Genomic DNA, 23,230 nt, shown 5'->3' on the forward strand with positions numbered 1-23,230 from the left:
GTTGACTGATGAACATTATCACATAATTTATTCAGAAAGTATAAATAACGACAAATAAAGGTAGAATACTATTAACCGCAACATGTGAGTGTAAACAAAAACTTCAACAACATTATGATTTGAACATTTTCAGAATGTGCTTGTTCTATTTTTAAACAAAGAAAACAATTTAAGTTAAGTTAAAGTACTAATGATTGTCACACACACTAGGTATGGGGAAATTTGTCCTCTGCATTTGACCCATCCCCTTGTTCACCCCCTGGGAGGTGAGGGGAGCAGTGGGCACTAGCGGTGCCGCGCCCGGGAATAATTTTGGTGATTCAACCCCCAATTCCAACCCTTGATGCTGAGTGCCAAGCAGGGAGGCAATGGGTCCCATTTTTATAGTCTTTGGTATGACTCGGCCGGGGTTTGAACTCACAACCTACCGATCTCAGGGCGGACACTCTAACCACTAGGCCACTGAGTAGGTATTTGAAATTGTCTTTATTTTTAAGTTATCGTGCCATGATTTTACCAGTCCATTTGGGAGTAGATTTTTCTCCATGTAGCCCTCAATCTAAAATTACTTTGACACTCCTGGTCTAACCCTTCCAGCAACAGGTGGCAAAATGATTGCCTATAATAGACGTCTTCACAGACATTAATATGAATATGAAATATTAGATGCATTGGCGAAAAGTGAATTTTGTGTCTTTGCCTCAATCTTTTTTACATTGTTGAAATCAAATGTTGCCAAGCCCGAATCGGTGGAATTGGGTGGTTATTTCTTCATATGTCTCTGATGAGCACATCAATCAGTCTGAGGAGTAAAAATTGGCACTTTTTTATGCGAACTGTTACCCAGCATTACCTCTCTGTGTGGCTAAAGTATCCACAGCCTGTAGAAATGTACGTACAACAGCTAAGAAGCTGCTGTAAGAGTGTAAGTGCACATTTTCACGTCAACGTCAGTCTTGATACAAAAAAAAAACATTGGAAATGTTGCACAAACAAGCAATTAAAGTTATGGATAAAATATGGGACAGTCTTCACATATCTGCAAACTTAAAGGCCTACTGAAACCCACTACTACCGACCACGCAGTTTGATAGTTTATATATCAATGATGAAATCTTAACATTGCAACACATGCCAATACAGCCGGGTTAACTTATAAAGTGCAATTTTAAATTTCCCGGGAAACTTCCGGTTGAAAACGTGTAGGTATGATGACGTTTGCGCGTGACGTCAATGGTTGAACCGGAAGTATTGGGACATATTGTATCCCAATACAAACAGCTCTGTTTTCATCGCAAAATTCCACAGTATTCTGGACATCTGTGTTGGTGAATCTTTTGCAATTTGTTTAATGAACAATGGAGACTGCAAAGAAGAAAGCTGTAGGTGGGATCGGTGTATTAGCGGCCGGCTGCAGCAACACAACCAGGAGGACTTTGAGTTCAATAGCAGACGCGCTATCCGACGCTAGCCGCCGACCGCATCGATGATCGAGTGAAGTCCTTCGTCGCGCCGTCGATCGCTGGAATGCAGGTGAGCTTGAGTGTTGATGAGCAGATAGGTCCAGTGTTTGGTTCGGTGTCTCCTGATAGTAGTATTGTTGATCTTCTGTCTATCCTTCCAGTCAGGGGCTTATTTCTTTTGTTTCTATCTGCATTTAAGCACGATGCTATCACGTTAGCTCCGTAGCTAAAGTGCTTCACCGATGTATTGTCGTGGAGATAAAAGTCACTGTGAATGTCCATTTCGCGTTCTCGACTCTCATTTTCAAGAGGATATAGTACCCGAGGTGGTTTAAAATACAAATCCGTGATCCACAATAGAAAAAGGAAAAAGTGTGGAATCCAATGAGCCTTTGTACCTAAGTTACGGTCAGAGCGAAAAAAGATACGTCCTGCACTGCACTCTAGTCCTTCAGTCTCACGTTCCTCATCCACAAATCTTTCATCCTCGCTCAAATTAATGGGGTAATCGTCGCTTTCTCGGTCCAAATCGCTCTCGCTGCTGGTGTAAACAATGGGGAAATGTGAGGAGCCCTTCAACCTGCGACGTCACGCTACTTCCGGTACAGGCAAGGCTTTTTTTATCAGCGACCAAAAGTTGCGAACTTTATCGTCGATGTTCTCTACTAAATCCTTTCAGCAAAAATATGGCAATATCGCGAAATGATCAAGTATGACACATAGAATGGATCTGCTATCCCCGTTTAAATAAAAAAAAATCATTTCAGTAGGCCTTTAAAAGTGACCTATAAAGTACTGCATGAATTGGCTCCAGATCCTCTGGCAGACTTCATCAGCCAAAGAAACAGCCGTGAGCGTGTCACTCGAGGCTCTGTCAGAGGTGACTGTTATATTCCTCTGCGCAGGAGCACTTTCAGTATGTCGGCCTGGTCAGTAAGGAGTGCAAATGTGTGGAACTCAGTACCTGAGGAGGTTAAACTGGTCACAACTTACAAGGCCTTCACAATAAAAATTTTAAATGTGACTTATCAACGCCTACAGCTACCAGCACTAAAAGATGAGCCTGTTTTGATGCTAAAATAAATGTTATGTTGTGATGTTGTATTTTATTTTTTATCATATTGTATATGTATTGTGTGCTTTTTTTCTTTTTCTCTCTCTTTCTTCTCTTTTTTAAAAAAATGTAATTGTACTGCCTTTTTTACATCATGGCCAGGGGACTACAGATGAAAACAAGCCTTCTGGCTAATTCTGGCTTTTTTAACCATGTGTAGTCATGTGTTTTAGGAAATTGCATTGTCCCCTTTGAAATAAACTAATCTAACTAACTCTAACTAATACATCTAATCTTTGACATGAAAAATTAAGTGCGCCAGGTTTTTGTGCGTACGTAAAGCTTGTGACATGAGGGTCGAGATTATTTGAGTTGAAGCTGAAATATGCTGCAAGCACGCTGTCTTCATCTGCTACACACCGAGCCAGAAAACTGGTGTAAATTGCAGCAATTCCCGCCCTTCTTAACTGACACTCAAACAAGGGCAGAATATAAAAGAGAGCAGGGTATGAAAAAGTGCCTCTTTAAAGAAACATAATTCAAGAAGAAATCATGTATATTATATGACAAAATGTCAAATCATTGCCCATCTCCTTTGCAGTCAGCGCAGGATTTGGTCGGAATCTCAGCCTAACGTTCCTGACAAGGTCAGACTCTCTCATGCAACCTTTTTGTTGAAAGCACCCCACACAACAAATGGAGCCTAAACTGCTTGATACCTGCTGTTTGCACTCTAAAGGCAGCTTGCAAAGAGTTGATTATGGACACCAAATCTGGCACGCTCCATCCTCGAGCATTTGTTCTGGGCCACTGCTACCCGAGTGTGACTTGAACAGCTGGAGGAAACACAGCGGCAGAGGTCAGCTTTAACCCGCCCCAAGAGGTAATGAAATCTATAGAGAAAAATCTGACATTTGATGGCTGGATGGAAAACAAAAAATACTAAACAAAAAAAAAGCAGACAACGCAATAAAATGGGCTTTCGCTCGGAATGTGAATAATGTTCTTGTCCATTCGAGCTTAAAAATCCAGATAATATAAAGAGTGAGTGTGGCTTGTCTCTAAACTAAAAGGTAAAAAGCTCTGTGGTAGGCAGAAATCAGTGTAACACATAGAGTTCATAATATTTCTTGGACTTGTTTTCTCTATAGTCTCCATGGATTTGACACAGAGACGTATTTTACAGACCATCTTCAAACGGCTTGGATGTGCTGTTTTGTGGGCGGTCCTATGTACGTGCCTCCACTTCGACTGCGTCTTCTCCACGTCATCCATGTTGTAATTGTTTTGCGCTTCTGTATCGAATCTTCTTACAGATATGTTAGAACTGTACTTTAATTTGTATTAGAAATGGCAACAGTGGAGGATGTGTGTGCATGTACGAGCCAGTCTGCCCCACAACAAGAGGATGGAGAAAAATTAGGAACTTACTGACTACAATGTCGGACTACAATGGCAGACTCGCGCAAAGCTCTTCGGGTATATCTCTACCATATATGGAGGTATCCGCTAACATCAGATGTTGGAAAAACGTCACAAGTTGTGCAAATTCCTAACGGCTCCTTTGGAGGAAGTATGAAGGAAAGAATGAATGGGCCCCATTCAGCAATAAGTTCCTAAATTTTCCTCTTATCTTTCTTCCTAAGTGATTTCCTAAGAGGAGTCCATTCAAATTCACAATGTGTTCTTAAACGCCCAAATTGTTCCCACCTGCTGTTCTTAAGTTGCTGAATGCCAAATGGTTAGCGCGTGCGTGTCTATCATAATTTGCATAAAAACCCACCCTTATTTCCCCAATATGCATATGTAAACACCCTTAATTCCGTAATTTGCATAAGTAAACGCCCTTAATTCCCCATATAAGGGCACAATTCCGGTGGAACGAACATCAAACTCATGGAGAAAACACAAACAGATTACAGAAGAGAAATGTGTATTATCCCGTGGGGGAAATACATCATGTCAAAACGTAAGTTTAAGAAAGGGGGGACTGCAGCGTTCAAATAAATATTCGTCACTTGGGGCAAATAGGTCTACATGGCCATCAAATATGCGCTCCTTCCCCAGCACACGATCTGCGGCAATGAAATTAATTTAACATTAGACAATAGAAGTAAGGGAACTTGTCACACTTAAGAACAAATAGGCCAACCTAAGAGTGCTCTGGAGCACTCGTAAATTTTGTTCTTACCTATAAACAAATCCCAGCTATAAAAACATTGGTGAATACAAAAATGTCCTTAAAAACTTCGTAAGTGGGCCTAAGAACGAAACGTGTTCTTAAGAACGGTTGCTGAAAGGGGCTCATTGTTTTTTAAATATCTCCGCAATGGCTATTCAAATTTTCCGGACTCATGCGGATCCCATACACACAAAAACAGTATGGTAACAGTTAAGAATGTTTTTTTGTTTTTTTTCCGAAAACAAAACTTTGGAAACATTTTTTTAAAAACAATCTTGTGTAATTGTTAACAACAAAGTAAATATCAAACTATACCTTCAACTAGGTTCATGATTAAGACTAGCGGCTCTTGTAACAGATTTGGAAAAATCTGAGATTCCAAAGCAGAGAAAAACTCTTGAGCTGAAAGTAAAGACTTGACTCAAAGCCAAAATGTCTGATAAGGAAACAAAGCAAGGAAGAGAGAAGCAGATAACAATCCCAAAGCAGGGAACAAAGCTGTACTAAAAACTTCAGATTATATCAGGAGAGGCTAAAAAAAGGAACCAAAATGACCTCCTTACTGATTTTCTATGTAGGTACCAGGTGGTAATCTTATATAGCAGGGGTCACCAACCTTTTTGAAACCAAGAGCTACTTCTTGGGTACTGATTAATGCGAAGAGCTACCAGTTTGATACACACTTAAATAAATTGCCAGAAATAGCCAATTTGCTGAATTTACCTTTATTTTTAATAATTAATTATATTTATCTTTGTGGAAACACTGATCATCTTAATGATTTCTCACAATAAATATATATAGAAACAGATAAATATCAATATGCAACACTTTATTTTTATATTTTCTCTAAGTGCACATTTTTCAAATTGAACATTTTCAAATGATCACTTCTAAGACAGTCTTGTGAAATCACAATATCCCATTTTTTAACTAGCTAACCACTAACATTTTTTAACAAATCATGAATTATTTTGCACCATGTTTGTACAAATAATAACTCATGTAAAATACAAAAGTCAACTCTCAATTTTTTAAGTAAATCATGTCACACTTTGAACTGGACACCAAATCTGTTATCTGTTTCTTTGTCAGTTAGTGAAGACCAAGTCTTTAAAATATTTTCTTGGATTTTCAAATTCTATTTGAGTTTTGTCTCTCTTAGAATTAAAAATGTCGAGCAAAGCAAGACCAGCTTGCTAGTAAATAAATAACATTTAAAAAATGGAGGCAGCTCACTGGTAAGTGCTGCTATTTGAGCTATTTTTAGAACAGGCCAGCTACTCATCTGGTCCTTACGGGCTACCTGATGCCCGCGGGCACTGTGTTGGTGACCCCTGTTATATAGCAATGTATGTAGATCAGATATTATTTCACAGTAAAGTTTGTATTTCAATGTGTGAACGGGAAAAATAAAGTGAAAAAACCTTCCGTGTGTCACAAAAAAACCTTCCGTGTGTCACAAGCCATCCATCCATCCATTTTCTATAGCTTGTCCCATTCGGGGTCGCGGGGGGTGCTGGAGCCTATCCCAGCTGCACCCTGGACTAGTCAGCCAACACAGATAGACAGACAACATTCATACTCACATTCACACACTAAGGCCAATTTAGTGTTGCCAATCAACCTATCCCCAGGTGGATGTCTTTGGAGGTGGGAGGAAGCCGGAGTACCCGTAGGGAACCCACGCAGCCACGTGATAAACATGCAAACTCCACACAGAAAGACCCCGAGCCCGGGGATTGAACCCAAGACCTTCTTATTGTGAGGCACACGCACCAACCCTTGTTTCACTGTACTGCCTCAGTGTCACAAACATCAAGCCCGATCAGATTAACACAAATAAAATAAATAAACTTCAGCTGACACTCTAAAGTTGAACTGATGCCACTCACCATTGAGAACAAATGAAAACAGAGAAAATCTGCTTTGGAGAACAAACTTTATACATCCTAATGTCTTCATTTACAGACAGGCATATGAATATCTCCAACTGATGAGCATTTTTTATTAATTAATTAGTATTTGCCAAAAATATACATTTTATATATATATATATATATATACATATTCATATACTGTATATATATTAGGGTTGTACGGTATACCGGTACTGATAAAGTATTGCGGTACTAATCAATTGAAATCAGTACTATACCACCTTTGAAAAGTACCGCTACCGTTCTTTCATCTGAATGCCGCTTTGCGGCTGTGACTACAGAGCCGAGGCGTATGATGTTGAGTCTGTCAAAACGCACACACAAAGTGCTTAGAAGTAATAACATCTTGGAGAGGAAAAATGGCAAAAGACTACAATTCTACTGATTAATAAAGAGGGTGCGTGTAGCGCAATATGAAGGTATTTGAGCTTCTAAACTAACAATAAAGGTGACGCTTTAAACAAGGAGGCACCGCGTTGCAAGTACTGTTTTACACATTTCACTTCACAACGGGTCCGTAAAGCTCCGCTCTTAGGCCGGAATGACGAGGCTGTCGATTAGTTACAACTCGGTCACTTTATTTATAATTTCCACAGGGCACAACCGGACATCCACCATGCTATTAACACTCCTGCACATGCTAGCGCAACCTCTCTTAACTTGCCCGCTCACTCACTCACATCACTCACCCCACATGCTGCCATTCTTAAAGGATAACACACATACATACATTACTCTCACAACAGCTGCTTTAAAACACGCCTCGCCAAATGTGGCGATTAGTATTACCACCTTTGCTGCAAACTTAGGTAAACATTTAAATAATAAGCATTGAGATCTGCACAAGGAGTTATAAAAAGTGACAGGTAATAATGTAGTGGTTACACCTGTCCTGCTGTTTGGTCCGGTGCAGACTGTAGTCGAGGAGCACAGGGAATGCCTTTCAATGCCTTTTAATTGATATTTTAACCTTGTAAAATTGTTCTTCGACTATGATTGTTTAATGTAGTGTAAGATTTTCTGTTAAAATAAAGCCAATATTGAAATTGTTCTTAGTTCCCTTTATTTGGAAGTATCGATATACATTTTAGCACCGGTACTAAAATTATTGGTATCGGGATAACCCTATACACATATGTATCTTCATATATATATATATATATATATATATATATATATATATATATATATATATATATATATATATATATACATATATATATATATATATATATATATATATATATATATATATATATATATATATATATATATATATATATATATATATATATATATATATATATATATATATATATATATATATATATATATATATATATATATATATATATATATATATATATATATATATATATATATATATATATATATATATATATATATATATATATATATATATATATATATATATATATATATATATATATATATATATTCTGGTTTGAAAAAACTTGCAAAACTCTTTTTTTCAATTCAGACATGCATACATTTAATGACAAATAATCAAAAAATAGCATAATGACAATGACTGCACTGTTTGAGTGGAGATATGCTTCCTAAATAAAGTACAATTTAAAACATAACGGTCGTAAAAATAAAACATAAAATCCTTTCTTTCTGACAGAGTAGCTGAAATAGTTATTAAAAAGAAAAACCTGCCCTGGAAAAACATGCATATTAAAATATAACATGTCTGTTTTTTCCCACCTTTGTTTGGGTTGACATAAGCAATGAAAATCAACATTACAAAAAAGGAGTACATTGTAAAAAAAATGTAAATAAATCAGTAAATTATATGGTAAAATACAGGCAGCCTACTCACCAGAATTTTACTGTAAGAAAAATATTGGTACAGTTTTTCCATTTGATGCACAGTAAAAACCACACAAAATGTTATACTACAAGACGGGTGACGAAGCTGCCGTTTTTTTCCTCGGACGAAAAACAGTTGGACACCCCTACTCTAAATTATTTGTATAGGTGACCAGTTTAGGGTTTAGCCTTCCTTTAGCCAGAAGTCATTTGGGATAGGCTCGAGCTAACTTTGTGGTCTAATGATGACAAGCGTTATAAAAAAAATGGATGGATGGATGAAAACGACTTAAAACGCAGCCTTTACTGTCCATATAGCTGACAACACAAGTGAGCACCAAGATAATTGCGGCTCCATGAGTCCTGCTGGCAATGGATCGCTGCTGTTAATTCGGGGAAATTCAGGAATTTTTAACATTTACTGTGACATTCTGCAGCAGCGCATCAGCCCCTCCCTTTGGGAAACTGGGACATATGGCAGTTTTCCAACATGATAAGAAGCCCAGACAGACCTTCAAAATGGCAAGTGCCTTGCTGAGGAAGCTGAAAGTGAAGGTGATGGAGTGGTTCAGTATCTGAATCCGATTTAGCACCCGTGGGGCATCCTTAAACAGACGATTGAGGAGAGCAAGGTGTCTAACATCCAACAGCTCTGTGATGTCATCATACAGGAGTGGAAAAGGATTCCAGCAGAAAACTGTGCAGCTTTTGAGTTTATTGTCTGATGGTGCTCACAATAAATTTGACACTTTGGACACAATTTGGGCAAGTTTCCTGTTAAGTTTACTCGCTTGTATTAATGTCATTGTTCTTTGTTATAATCGTAATGTACTGTGTAGCCAAAAAGTAACATTTAAATTAAAGTACCAATGATTGTCACACACACACACACTAGGTGTGGTGAAAGTATCCCCTGCATTTGACTCATCACCCTTGATCACCCCCTGGGAGGTGAGGGGAGCAGTGAGCAGCAGCGGTGGCCGCGCCCAGGAATCATTTTTGGTAAAGCCGGTCAAGCCAACTTCCACGTTACCTTGTAACCACAGCTACCCTTCTCCACTAGAGTTTGCTCAAATGCAACTTTAGGAGTTTATCTTTTCGACACACACTGAATTAATTCTATGACGACATGCTTTGAGCTCTGGTGATTGTGGGACATTAAAACCACATTTGCTCTTCTGCCGATGAACAAATGCTGTCCAGTTCTGATAAAAGTGGAATAATGACCACATCCATGTTAGCTATGCTTACATGCGCAAAATTTCTCCAATCCGATATAAACTTTAGTTGATCGGAATTTCATATACACTGTTTGCATGGACTTGAAATAAATCGATCCCTTCATGATAAGTGTATACAAGCGTTTAAGCTGAATAAGCCATATTGGTTGTTTTTTGGGGGGTTTTTTTTCATAAAAAGTAGAAAAAGAAATATTCACTCTTTGTGCCACACACGCTCAATTTTCCTCCTCTCTGTTGCCATGTCTGTGTATGTATTTTTTTAAACCATTAGCTTCAGGAACTTGTTTTTACAACTCTGTATTTTCAACCCTTTGACTATCAAGTACATAACCTGAGTTCTCTTAACGGTTCTAACAAAAAAGTTGTGTCAGCAACAGACCAATTGCACTATGTTGAAAACTTGAGGGTTTCAGGTTCGCTCCCCGCCTCTTGCCATCCAAATCATTGCCGTTGTGTCCTTGGGCAAGACACTTCAGCCTGGCCCCCAGTGCCGCTCACACTGATGAATGAATGATAGGTGGTGGTTGGAGGGGCCGTAGACGCAAACTGGCAGCCACGCTTCCGTCAGTCTACCCCAGGGCAGCTTTGGCTACAAATGTAGCTTACCACCACCAGGTGTGAATGTGGGGTGAATTAATCACTTCTCTGTGAGCGCTTTGAGTATCTAATAGAAAGGTGCTATATAAATCTAATCTAATATTATTATTATTATCATTGTTATTATTATTATTATTACAGTATGTTTTATGTCTCAACAGCAGAAATGCCTCACACTAACGTAGCAAACAAGCACAGTAAAGGTTATTTTACCCCAAACCCACAAAGACTTGATGGGTGCGTACATTGAATTCATTCGGAATAACGATCGGCATAAACCACCCCTCTCGTTTTGAATAAATACTTTCCAAATGGACCGCATTGGATTCAAATCTTCTGCCTGACGTGTTTATATTTAGCATTTTTATTCTGATTGGTCTCTTATTCCGATAATTTGTGTCCATGTAAACATGGCGTATGTTTACAAGCTTCATTTCACTTTCAGCCAATATCAGCCACCTCTAGATATGGTTATGGTTTGAGTTTATTTCGAACATGCATACAATTACAACATGTTACATCACAATTTCCAGTTTCTCTTTTTTCAACATGTTTGAAAAGGAGTAGGAAAAAGTAGAGCTTATTTAATCCTACCCATTTCCATTACATAGCAATTGCTAACACTTTCCTTCATTTCCTGTTCTCAATGTTTTCACAATATACTCCATAAATAAAAACATAAATAAAATAAATAAACAAATAAATAGTGAATTAAGTCGAATGTCATGTGGTAAAATGAATTACTTCATCAGTATGTTCAGAATGTTTATTGTGGTTCTTCTTCTTTGTACTTTATAAACACTTTGAGCTTGAACAGTTTCTTAAATTAGATCATATTAGTACATTGTTTGATTTCTTTACTTACCCCATTCCATAGTTTAATTCCACATACTATTATATTAAAGGTTTTAAGTGTTGTATGTGCATACAAATGTTTTAAATTACATTTTCCTCTAAAGTTATATTGCTCCTCTTTTGTTGAGAAGAATTGTTGTATATTCTTGAGTAGCAGGTTATAGTTTGCTGTGTGCATAATTGTAGCTTTTTGCAAATTCACTATATCGTGGAATTTCAATATTTTCGATTCAATAAATAAAGGGTTTGAGTGTTCTCTATATACAACATCATGTATTATTCTAACTGATCTTTTTTGTAACACGGTGAGTGACTGAAGCGTACTTCTGTAGTTGTTTCCCCATATTTCTGCACAATAACTCAGATATCGTAACACTAACGAGCAGGAAAGAACATAAAGTGATTTTTGGTCTAATAAATATTTAGCTTTTTTCATTATTGATGTTATGTTGTATATTTTCTATATGAGATTTCCAGTTCATTTTTATCATCAATCATTACACCTAGAAATTGTATTTAATTTACTTACTTATGTCTATTTGTATTTTGTATTTGACTTTCTCTGTTACCGAATAACATTATTTTAGTTTTACTGAGGTTTAAGGATGGTCTGTTTTTGTCAAACCATCTCTTTAATATATTCATTTATTTTTTGACGGGCCAATATTGTATCATCTCGGGTGGAATATACAGTACAGTAGTATTCTCAGCTGCCTCACAAAGTTAGTTTACCAATAACATGAAGTCAACTGCACTGCAAGTTACAGAGTTAAATTTGTTGGTCAACAGAAACAAATTATTGGTGAGAACTTGAGCTTGTCGTGTTTGCTCGCCTCCAAGGGCAGGATGTGAGAGTGTCTAATAGGAAAACTGAAATTGTATTTTTTTCCCCTTTAAAGAAGTATAGTTGCATATCAAGTTGGCTGCTTCAAATACCCCAGTGTACGACTCTTGGGTGTGGAGAGAGGAAACATTTTTCTTCCAGCCGATGGAAGACCGAGTCAGGTTTATGACTGCAAAGGGGGGGTGGAAGAGGGTGGCCTTTATTTCCTTGAGAAGAGTCATTATTATTGCCCTGCAAATTTATGGCTTACTTCTGAAGAGAGCGCACCAGCTGAGTGCCTATCATTTCTATGACTAGATGATACATTATTAATATGTCTATGGACCTATCATCCCTTGCGTGCCAGGGCCATATTTCATCTCACACAAAGACACATTCAGTATGTTGGTCTCTATTCTGTTTTCCCTACTGTATTTTGCTCCTTTTTATGAGAACTGCATGATTCCAAACAGGCTGCTAAATTTGCTGGCCCTGCCGAATCCTTACTTTGAAAGAATTAAATTGGGTGTCACAAGCAAGTTTGCATGAGTCGGGTTCACACTCTGGTTGATGAGACGTAGAAAATGGTATGAGACGGGACAGATGCAGGCACTAACACAATGAGTGTGCCTGTGTCAGCCACAAGGGACAGGAGAGACTTCTCATTTTCATAATGTAGGCAAAACATGGAAAAGTGAAATCACACAGTACACAGACATGAGTTTGTTAGTGGAAAGCTGTGGGGTATTCTAGTCCGTGCAGTGATCTTTAGGTTATCACATGGTTACAGTGGTTTCAGTGGCTCGGAAAGAATAACGCAGCAAATGATGTATTGTGGGCATCAGATAGTTTCTCCTAGAAGATGGTTGCTATTAGCCGCTCATGCATCTGTTTCACAGGGAGATAACGACATCATTACGTTGTTAAGGGGTAATAAGGATAAGCCACTTGCAACAATGGCTGCCCTCCTTTGATTCTGTCTGTCACCTGGCTGCAGGCACCAGCACAGATAGACCCCTATAGTGGTGCCCAAGCACATGCCCTTTTACCCCTTTCAGTTAAAATCCCTTTTTTTCTTCTTCATTTATTTACGAATAAAAATGACTCTCTTTAATAAATTCCGCCCAAACAGGATTTGATATCTGACGGGGATAATATTTCAGTCCTTCAGAAAATTACTGTCACGGCCCAGGTGCATGCCATTGTGATGATCTTCCTGGGCTTCTTAAGCAAGTGCAGACCTGCATTCCGGGCCAGAACATAACCATCCGTTTGTGTACCGTAAGCCGACTAATCCTGCTCTGTGCTCACTTTTGCTCTCTGTGTTTTCTCTCCCGTTGTGTTTGATTTAGTCCCGTGTTTTCCTTGTGCTCCCCAGCAGTCTGCCTTTGTTCCCGCGTCGACGAGCTGTGCGTCTCGTCAGTTCTTGTTTCTCTGTTTCCCGGACTGCCTCCTCGACTTCCTGCCGGCTCACGGATCCCAGAGCTCTGCCTTGTTCTCTCGTTCAACACTCACGGTAACACTCAACAGTTAATTCCTACACATAATCACACTCAATACACTCTCTTGGATTTTGTTACACACCATTCTCTAGTTTATTATTAGTGTTGTTTCATTATTATATATATTATATGGTTTATATATAATAAATCATAGAGTAACATCGCCCTCTTGTGGTCTACTCCTTCCTCTAAACATAACGATTCCCCAAACTGCTCGACGGATTTCACAAGGCCCCAGATATCCTCCATCCATCCCCCTCCTCAAGCAGCGCTGAGCCTAGAGTACGTCTCCTTTGACTCGCAGCATCAAACAAACGGGTAATAGGAATGTTTGTGAAATCCTGTAGCGATGTTTGGTACAAAAATTATTGAAGAAAGATTAGTGCCGATGAAATTATTACAGAATAACTGGTCTGATGGTTTCGAAACAAAATTAAAAAAACTCAAAGATATACCTAGCTGTTTGCTGACATTTGTCAGACAAAAAAAAGTCTGCGGGCTATAGAGCGTTTTCTATTTGGGCTCCAGTACTCTGGAATGCCCTCCCGGTAACAGTTAGAGATGCTACCTCAGTAGAAGCATTTAAGTCCCATCTTAAAACTCATTTGTATACTCTAGCCTTTAAATAGAACCCCCTTTTAGACCAGTTGATCTGCTGTCTCTTTTCGGCTCTGCCCCCTTCTCCTGCGTGGAGAGGTTATTAGGTGACCACAGATGTTGCGCTAGCTGTTCAAAGTCGGGACCCGGGGTGGATCACTCCTCTGTGCATCAGTTGGGGACGTCTCTGCGCTGCTGACTTGTCTCCATTCAAGATGATCCCCTGCTGGCCCCACTATGGACTGGACTCTCACACTATTAACTAGATCCACTCGACATCCATTGCACTGGTCGCCCAGGGGTGTGGGGGTCCCCACATCTGCGGTCCCCTCCAAGGTTTCTCATTGTATCCCATTGGGTTGAGTTTTTTCTTGCCCTTATGTGGGATCTGAGCCGAGGATGTCGTTGTGGCTTGTGCAGCCCTTTGAGACACTCTTGATTTAGGGCTATATAAGTTAACATTGATAAACTTTGATGTTTAATAAAGGGAGGGAGAGCATAACACAACAGTATATGAAAACATTTCCCAGGAAATTGGGCTTAAATAAGGAGTTGTCATTTCATTGCAAAATCCTCATTATGTCAATAAAAAAGAATAGATAAAAACATATAACCTAAACATGTCCAAATTCAGACTTGAACTCTTATTCCCTGCTCCACTGCTAAGCCTCATAACCACTAAGCTATCCATTCTGACAGATGACATGACAAGCAGGGGAATCATTTAGGGACAGTTGTGCTCTTCTATGAATAAGACAAGTTCACTAGTTTTGTTTCAGTTGAAAATCAACATTTTGAAATGAAAGGTGGGTTTTTTTTGAACGTCGACAGTCTGCTGAGATATATTTGTTGTATTTTATTAGCGTGATTATATCAATCAATCAATGTTTATTTATATAGCCCTAAATCACAAGTGTCTCAAAGGGCTGTACAAGCCACAACGACATCCTCCGCATACAGAGCCCGCATACAGGCAAGGAAAACTCACCCCAGTGGGACGTCAATGTGAATGACTATGAGAAACCTTGGAGAGGACCGCATATGTGGGTAACCCCCCCACCCCCTCTAGGGAAGACCGAAAGCAATGGATGTCGAGTGGGTCTGACGTAATATTGTGAAAGTCCAGTCCACAGCGGATCCAACACATCAGCGAAAGTCCAGTCCATAGTGGGGCCAGCAGGAACCATCCCGAGCGGAGACGGGTCAGCAGCGTAGAGATGTCCCCAACCGATGCACAGGCTAGCGGTCCACCCCGGGTCCCGACTCTGGACAACCAGCACTTCATCCGTGGCCACCGGACCTGTGCAACTCCCCCTCCATAAGGGAGAGGGGAGCAGAGGAGAAAAGAAAAGAAAAGAAACGGCACATCAACTGGTCTAAAAAGGGAGTCTATTTAAAGGCTAGAGCAGGGGTCGGCAACCCGCGGCTCCGGAGCCGCATGCGGCTCTTTGACCACTCTGATGCGGCTCAGCTGCATACTTGCCGACCCCCCCGATTTTACCAGGAGACTTATGGATCTCAGTGCCTCTCCTATACAACTCCCAAGGCAAATATAATCCTATTTTCACTCTAATAACTAAATTAAGGGCGTGCCTTAATTGCACTGCAATAATTGTCCTCTATAGCATTTACAAACAGCATGCCAGCCCGGCCACATGTTGTATGTAGCTTTTACTTGCACACGTAGGAGACAGCAAAGCATACTTAGTCATCAGCCACACAGCTTACACTGACGGTAGCCGTACCGTATAAAACAACTTTATTGTGTTGTGTTTATGTTGTGTTACAGTGCAGATGTTCTCCAGAAATGTGTTTGTCATTCTTTTTTGGTGTGGGTTCAAAGTGTGGCGCATATTTGTAACGTAACAGTGTTAAAGTTGTTTTATACGGTACGGCTGCCGTCAGTGTAAGCTGTGTGGCTGCTGAGCTAGTACGCCTTGCTGTCACTTACGTGAGCAAGCTGAAGCTGCATTCTACATGAGGCCGAGCAGATACACTGTTTGGGCAGGCTGTAGAGGGCACCAAAGGCAGTGCCATCACTCCCTGATATTCGGGAGTCTCCCGGAAATAATGAGAGGGTTGGCAAGTATGACGCTATCAAGCGCCATTGATTCAAATCTCGCGGGCCGCACTGACATCAAACTTCCAAATTAAAGTGCGTGCCGGTGCGTGTGTCTGAGACCCCTGGTCAACATAGCACAAAGCAATTAAAGCTTTGTATGCGGTGTTTTTCATTTTAAATTAACATTTTTTTTTGTGGCTCCCATTATTTTCTTTAATTTGTGAAACTTTTATAAGATTATACTGTATAAACTGTATAAAAACAAACATACATTTATTTTGTATACAAATTCATAATGTGAGTTTGCATTTGTTACTATCCATTAATTTTCTACCGCTGGTAAATAAGTTTAAAATACCCTTTTGTGATTTTTATCAAAATAATTATTTCAGGGGCCCTTTTTCTGGCCTGAGCACATGCCTCACACTCTACCAAAATCTGCCTGTCTGTGAACATCTGCTGTCGCTATTTAAGGAAGATGAAAATCTGTTCTTCAATGAAATCAACCGAACATGCTGTCCGCGCTTACAGTATAGACAAGTTCATTAGCTGTGTTTTACATGACGCCTCCCACACGTCCTGCCTCTTCCCTCTAAAGCACCGACCGCTGAAGGACCCTTCACACAGGCAATCATCCTATTTAGACAGCTGAGAGGGCCTACTTTTTGAAACGTGCTATTGTGTAATGCGCCTGCAATCATGCACTCCATGCTGCTCTGATGAGCGTTCATTTAGAGCTTTTGTTTGTTTTGCCTGGCTTTGTGTTTCTGTAAAGTGTTTAATTTAATCACACAAAAGGTTTTTATTAATCATAAACATTTTTTTTCATACAAAGACCAACAAATATATATATATATATATATATATATATATATATATATATATATATATATATATATATATATATATATATATATATATATATATATATATATATATATATATATATATATATATATATATATATATATGTGACATTTTTTCATTGGATCGTGTATGATTTGTATTTTGATTGTAAAAAGACAAAACATGTCTCAGGATCCTCGGTAAAGGAGACTAAAGACTCAGCAAATTGTGTTTATTTGCCTTCCTTCCACTTTCTGAGGCTCAACCAATCCATCACCACTGAACGACCTTATGAATGCATTACAATAAATTAAAGCTGATTGGCTGCGCAGGAGTCACTTGGTGACTTATGTTGTTTGTCATTCTCTGCTTCACTAGGTGCTGCAGGTGATGATGCACACCCCCTGTATCAGGAGGATGAACGGTAGCTTTGTGCAGCTCCATCCTACAGTTGTGAATGTTCAACTATCTTTCCAACTTGCCAAATAATTGCATATCTGTTCCGCCTTTATACTTGGGTCGACACCCCTTATGACTTGGTGCACTTTGAGGCTTTTTAATGTTACCGTTTGTCCGGCTTGGCAGGAAAATTATATGACTAAAGTGATTTTTTAAATTAAATTGTACAGTGTATTTTTTGAAGTGAGGTCTGCTTTTGTGATATAAATGTACCTCTTGCTCAGCGCTTTCAAGGCTGTCTTAAGAATCATTTTGGTACAAAGGGTCAATAAACTAAACTATGACACCTTGAGAATGAAAGGGTAATTATTATTGGAATATTTTCCATATTAGCAAAATTGACTGTGTTAGGGGTCACTCCATTGTGATAAAATGAACAGACACAATTAGTACACCCTGTTGATATGATAACACCTGTTATAATTTACACACTTGGTTTAATATAAATTAGATAGAGATAGGTGCAAAGTACAGACAGGGAGGAAACAGACCCAAAAAGCCACCCCGCTTGTGAGAGGTCAACAATATGGACAAAGGCTACTGGTGGGAGAGAGCTGAACTCGGTCTTCTTTCCATCGCTGGTATTGCATATGTGTGTACTTACTCCATTTGTAGAATAAACTGCTAATTTTCAATTCTAGTCTTCTCGCCTTATTCAGAGTGATGGGCAGTAACAAGCTACATGTAGCTAAGTTACGTCATAACTACATTTTTTTACTTTTTTAACAAGGAGCTTTTCCTGTTGTCTACCTACTTTTAGACCCATGTAGCGAGGTAGCTCACATTAAAGCTACAAGCTACACAGTGAGAAAATGGACTGCGAATCCAGGCCCAAAACAATATGGAGAAAATAAAATGACCTGGATGAATGATAACATCCATATATACATATAAAATCTATGATGATTGGTTGGTGTTCGTATGATGAGTCACAATTGGCGAAGGTTGGGGCGAAACATTACGGACTGGCCAATCAGGGAGCAGGAGACAGAGGTACGCTTCAATCTGAAGACTCAAAAAAAAAAAAAAAACATACTTTAAAATGGCAGAGGGATTCTCTCCAGCAGATTAGATTTTTCCTTTAGTGATGAAGATGACGTGCAGGAAATGTAATGTTTAGACTACTAAGGGGAGGTGACGGCAAACATACACCAGGGGGCAGTATATACAAATATTTATTATATATATATAGACAATATATATATATAATAATACTAAACAATACAACTAAACTAAGGGAATGGGGTGTGAACTAGAATACAAGAGTGTGTATGGTGTAAGACTATGTGTAGTATTTAACTGGATTGTGTTTTACCAAAGTGTTGAACGAGATACGAGGAAGTCCAGGGGGCAGACAGGTAATCCGGGATACAAGCGGGGGTCCGTGGGGCTGAGAGGGGCGTCAAGAAGTCAGAGTCCAAAGTGGGGGGTCGAGGATCAAGGGAGGCAGTCGGTAGTGATGGGTCCGGCAACACCGATGCATCGGCGCATGCGTCGAGCTCATAGAGCGATACCCTGTGTCGGTGCGCGTATCGCTTTTAGAAAGTCACGTGACCGAACACGAGCTGTTTTGGTCACGTGACCGCTCATGAGCTGTTCTGGTCACGTGACCGCTCATGAACTGTATCGCACTGACGCCTGCGCGTCAAACTGTTTATTAGGAAGCGGCGCAATGCGTGTTGTTGACGAACACCGTTAGGGCCGCTTGTTGTCACTGTCACTCAAAGTTGCATTTCAAAATTACACAGAATAAATGTGTTTATTTTGTTTAGAATTCAGATGGGTTTGATTTGGTGCGCGGCATATATTGGCTGTGCGGCGCACGGTGTGCGCGGAGGACGCTTGAGCACTGCGCAATTGCTCACAGGGCACAGAGGAGGCGTCAGTGCGATACAGTTCGCGTATCGGTCACGTGACCAAAGCAGCTCATGATCGGTCACGTGACTTTCTAAAAGCGGTACGCGCACCGACACAGGGTTTCGCTCTATGAGCTCGACGCATGCGCCTATGCATCTGTGTTGCAGGACCCATCACTACTGCTACTAGAGAAGGTACAGGAATGACGGCGTGGCGAAGTTGGTAGCGTGGCCGTGCCAGCAATCGGTTACTGGGGTTCAATCCCCACCTTCTACCATCCTAGTCATGATACATGTTCACATTATTTGACTGCATCTAAAAAAAGATAAAAATATATTTTTATTTAAATGAAGATATTAAATAATCCTAAATGAAATACAATGACTTGGTTTATATTATTGTATATACTAGGTCATAAAATCAGTGTCAGTTGAGTCGGTCCATAGGTTGCCCGTAGGGATTTTTAATGTCCAGCAGATGTCAGTATTTAGTGACACAGTATCGACACAGTATCAATACAGTTTTGCAATGTGTCGAAACGCTTCATGAGGCCTCATCAACCCATCACTAGCAGTCGGAATCCAGAGGGGTCCAGAGAAGTGAGGCGCACAGCTCACTTCCAAGGCGACGGAGGGAATTCTGCGGGGGACACGGGAGAAACAAGGGACAAGTAAGCCATGGAGAGGAAAACAAGACGAGAGAGCATAAAGCTTGACGCTTACGGTACACCATGAGAAAACTAAGTTCCCGCGCCGATCCTTGGGTCCACCCTGCCTTTATCCGGCACGCCCTCATCAGGATCAGGTGTGCAGATAGCCGGTGAGTGTTTGCAGCTGGTGGCTGCTGCAGGGCGGAGACGCGCGTGGCGCGTCCCTGGATGTGCGCACCCGTGGGCGTGTCATGAGGTGCGCACAGACGGCAGGGGTCTGAGCCGTAACAGGAAACCCACAATAATGCGTGTCCTTGGCCATATTCAGACAAATGTATGCGTTTAGAGAAAACCAAACCCAAAACCTTAGGTTTTTTTGTTGTTTTTTTTCATAAAGAAATACAATCATGTGTGCTTACGGACTGTATCCCTGCAGACTGTATTGATCTATATTGATATATAATGTATATATTGTGTTTTTTATGTTGATTTAATTAAAAAAAAGAAAAAAAAGTTTTGTTTTGTTTTTTTAATTTCTTGTGCGGCCTGGTACCAATCGGTCCGCGTGGTTAGGGACCACTGCCCTACGTCAACAACACAGTCGGCGGCCCGTCGGTGCGCACCTCGTACATCGCCGCACTCTACTTCACCCTCAGCAGCCTGACCAGCGTCGGCTTTGGCAATATGTGCGCCAACACGGACGGCGAGAAGATCTTCTCCATTTGCACCATGCTCATTGGCGGTATGCAGGACGCCTCGTATGGAATAATGTGATTGGGCAGGCACGCTGTTTATATCGTTGGAAAGCGGACGTGAAAAAAGGCTGTCCTCACTCAGGTCCGAAAGGAGCTGGAGGGGGCGTGGCCTCCAGCTCCGGCTGAAAAATCGGGAGATTTTCGGGAGAAAATTTGTCCCGGGAGGTTTTCGGGAGAGGCGCTGAATTTCGGGAGTCTCCCGGAAAATTCGGGAGGGTTGGCAAGTATGTGTTAGGCCAGCAGAGAAGGCCTTGCTGGCCTTGACAGCACACCACTGCAGTATCTGTTCCAATAACTTGTTTTGTTCAAATTGTTTGTAATGTGCACTTTGAGATATTATTGTCTCATTTTACACTCCCAGAACTTACAGTACAGTACACCTACAGACTATATATGTGTCATTGTGACTTGTTGTGTGATTCCTAAAGAGATCAATGGTTAAAAGCAAAGAGCATTTTAGCCTTTCCGAGCCATGTCCTTGCAGGTGAATTCTTTCTGTTGCCTTCAGAGCGACGTTATGCCCTTCCATTGTGGAAAACAAATCACTTTTCTACACTCAGACTCTTCAACTTTTATATTGTTCAGATTGTTGTGCTGTTGTACTGTTTATGTATTTATTTACTATTTATTTACTGTGGGCCATGTGTAGGCTTTGCGAACCACGACAACCTGCTGCTCAAACTGAATTGCCCCTTGAGGGATTAATAAAGTTGTTTGAATTTAAAATTTAATTGAACATTTCCCATAACATTGTAGTTACTGTAAACAAATATGGGATTTAAAACAAACAATTGCTGCACACAGCCAATGGTATCTGGACACATGCTTATTGATTCACTGTTACAAATGATGTGCTGTTATTATAATGGCATCCATGTAAGTACAGTACTGTTAAGCTTTGCAAGATGCTACTCATAGCTTAATGTTGTCAAGGCATACTTACCTGCCCTGTTGGAGACATCCATCCATCCATCCATCCATCCATCCATTCATCCATTTTCTACCGCATATCTTAACTTTTTACGAGGAATGTCAAAGTTAACACATTTACTCTTGCAATTAATCTCAAAACATTATCACACTGATCATGCATTAACAGACCGTGCAACTTGTTTTGACCAAACATGCTCCTTTACCTAAACGATTGATGGTTACCTGAAAGGTGGAGCAGTTTGTTAGACAGTCAGTGATCAGGTGACACTGACTGCTGTGCTTACTGGCACTTGAAAATACACTCTGAGTGGATTTTAGATAAAACTGTTACCAAGTTTTGAACAAATATATGATGTGCATGCCAGTAAAACATTCAAAATGTTCATGTATGACATAACGATAACATTGGATTGGCGTCAAAATATTGAGGTCATATTTACTTTTAATCACACACACAAGTAATTTATTACAATTAATCATGATTAATCAAAATACAAAAGTGTTAATTTTTTCATGCATTTTTCCTTTTATGTGTATTTCCGTTTTACAAGTTTATTTTACATTCCTATGACAAAATGACATAGATTTACCCTTTGACACAAACACAAATGCATATTTGTCATCGTTCCTTCACACGCTTGTTACGTATGTACACTTTCCTTTCCTTTGCTCTTTTAACATGCACAGAATGCATGTATGAGCAATATTTATGTGTACACAAGACAATACATGCATGTGAATGTAGAATGCATGAATGTGACATTCATTGGTAAAGCTATTGACACTTCACAGTGAAAAAATAAGGAAAAAAACACTGTGGGCATTTTTTTTCCCCAAAACGAACATACAGCGCTTGTTGTCAAGACATTATATTAACATCGCCATTAGGTTTATATTTTTTCCAAGTGGCTCAGCTTCTCTTTCGAAAAATAATGGGAATCTAATCACATATCTTTCACCGACCAATAATGCCATCATGTCAGTCCCAGACTCAGGAGCGGGTGCCCTTGAAGCACAAAGAATCTCTGAGGACCTTGATTTTTCCCAACCACTTTGGCACTCATTGGTTATTACAAAGGTCTGTGAACTAAGAACTTGTGTGTCAGAGAAAATAAAAATGGCTCTATACTCTCTGGGTGTGAAACTATAACTAAAGTCATCAGCGCAGTCTCATCAGCTGTTACAAGTATTAATATTTATTTTGGATTGTAGTTGGAATCATGATTCAAATCAGTTGTTCTGATTGGCTCAGGTACAGTGTGGGCATGCTGTTTGGTTCCGCCATCATATTTCACCATGCTCTCCATTTTGAGATGAGGACGAGTTGATACGCTTCACTTGTTCTCATAATTATTTCCGCTCGCCTCCCTCTTGCATGTCCAGTCGCTGTCATGCTCGCACTCTCAGCCCAAGCACGGGTGTCGATTCCCGGGGGCACAGCACTGCACTGCCTATTGTGGGCATCTGCGGAATGGAATTGGGGGGAGGCTGGGCTCTTGGATGGAACATTCCAAATGAGAGAATTAAACTAAAGGAGGTCGTATTGGTCACTTGAGCGTGTCTGATAGACTAAGAGGAC

At 40.0% G+C, this 23,230-nt stretch overlaps 1 protein-coding gene across 1 annotated transcript in view; it reads left to right on the top strand.

The window, feature by feature from the left end:
* The first annotated feature begins 1,990 nt into the window (after positions 1–1,990).
* nfascb (neurofascin homolog (chicken) b) overlaps positions 1,991–23,230 on the top strand; it is a 139,245-nt gene continuing 118,005 nt past the window's right edge. Inside the window, exon 1 of the mRNA XM_062053284.1 lies at positions 1,991–2,065. The gene's annotated coding sequence lies outside the window, so the exon portion shown is untranslated. The remainder of the gene's footprint in view (positions 2,066–23,230) is intronic.

Source organism: Entelurus aequoreus, linkage group LG07 (assembly GCF_033978785.1).
Source record: "Entelurus aequoreus isolate RoL-2023_Sb linkage group LG07, RoL_Eaeq_v1.1, whole genome shotgun sequence".
Lineage (NCBI taxonomy): Eukaryota > Metazoa > Chordata > Actinopteri > Syngnathiformes > Syngnathidae > Entelurus > Entelurus aequoreus.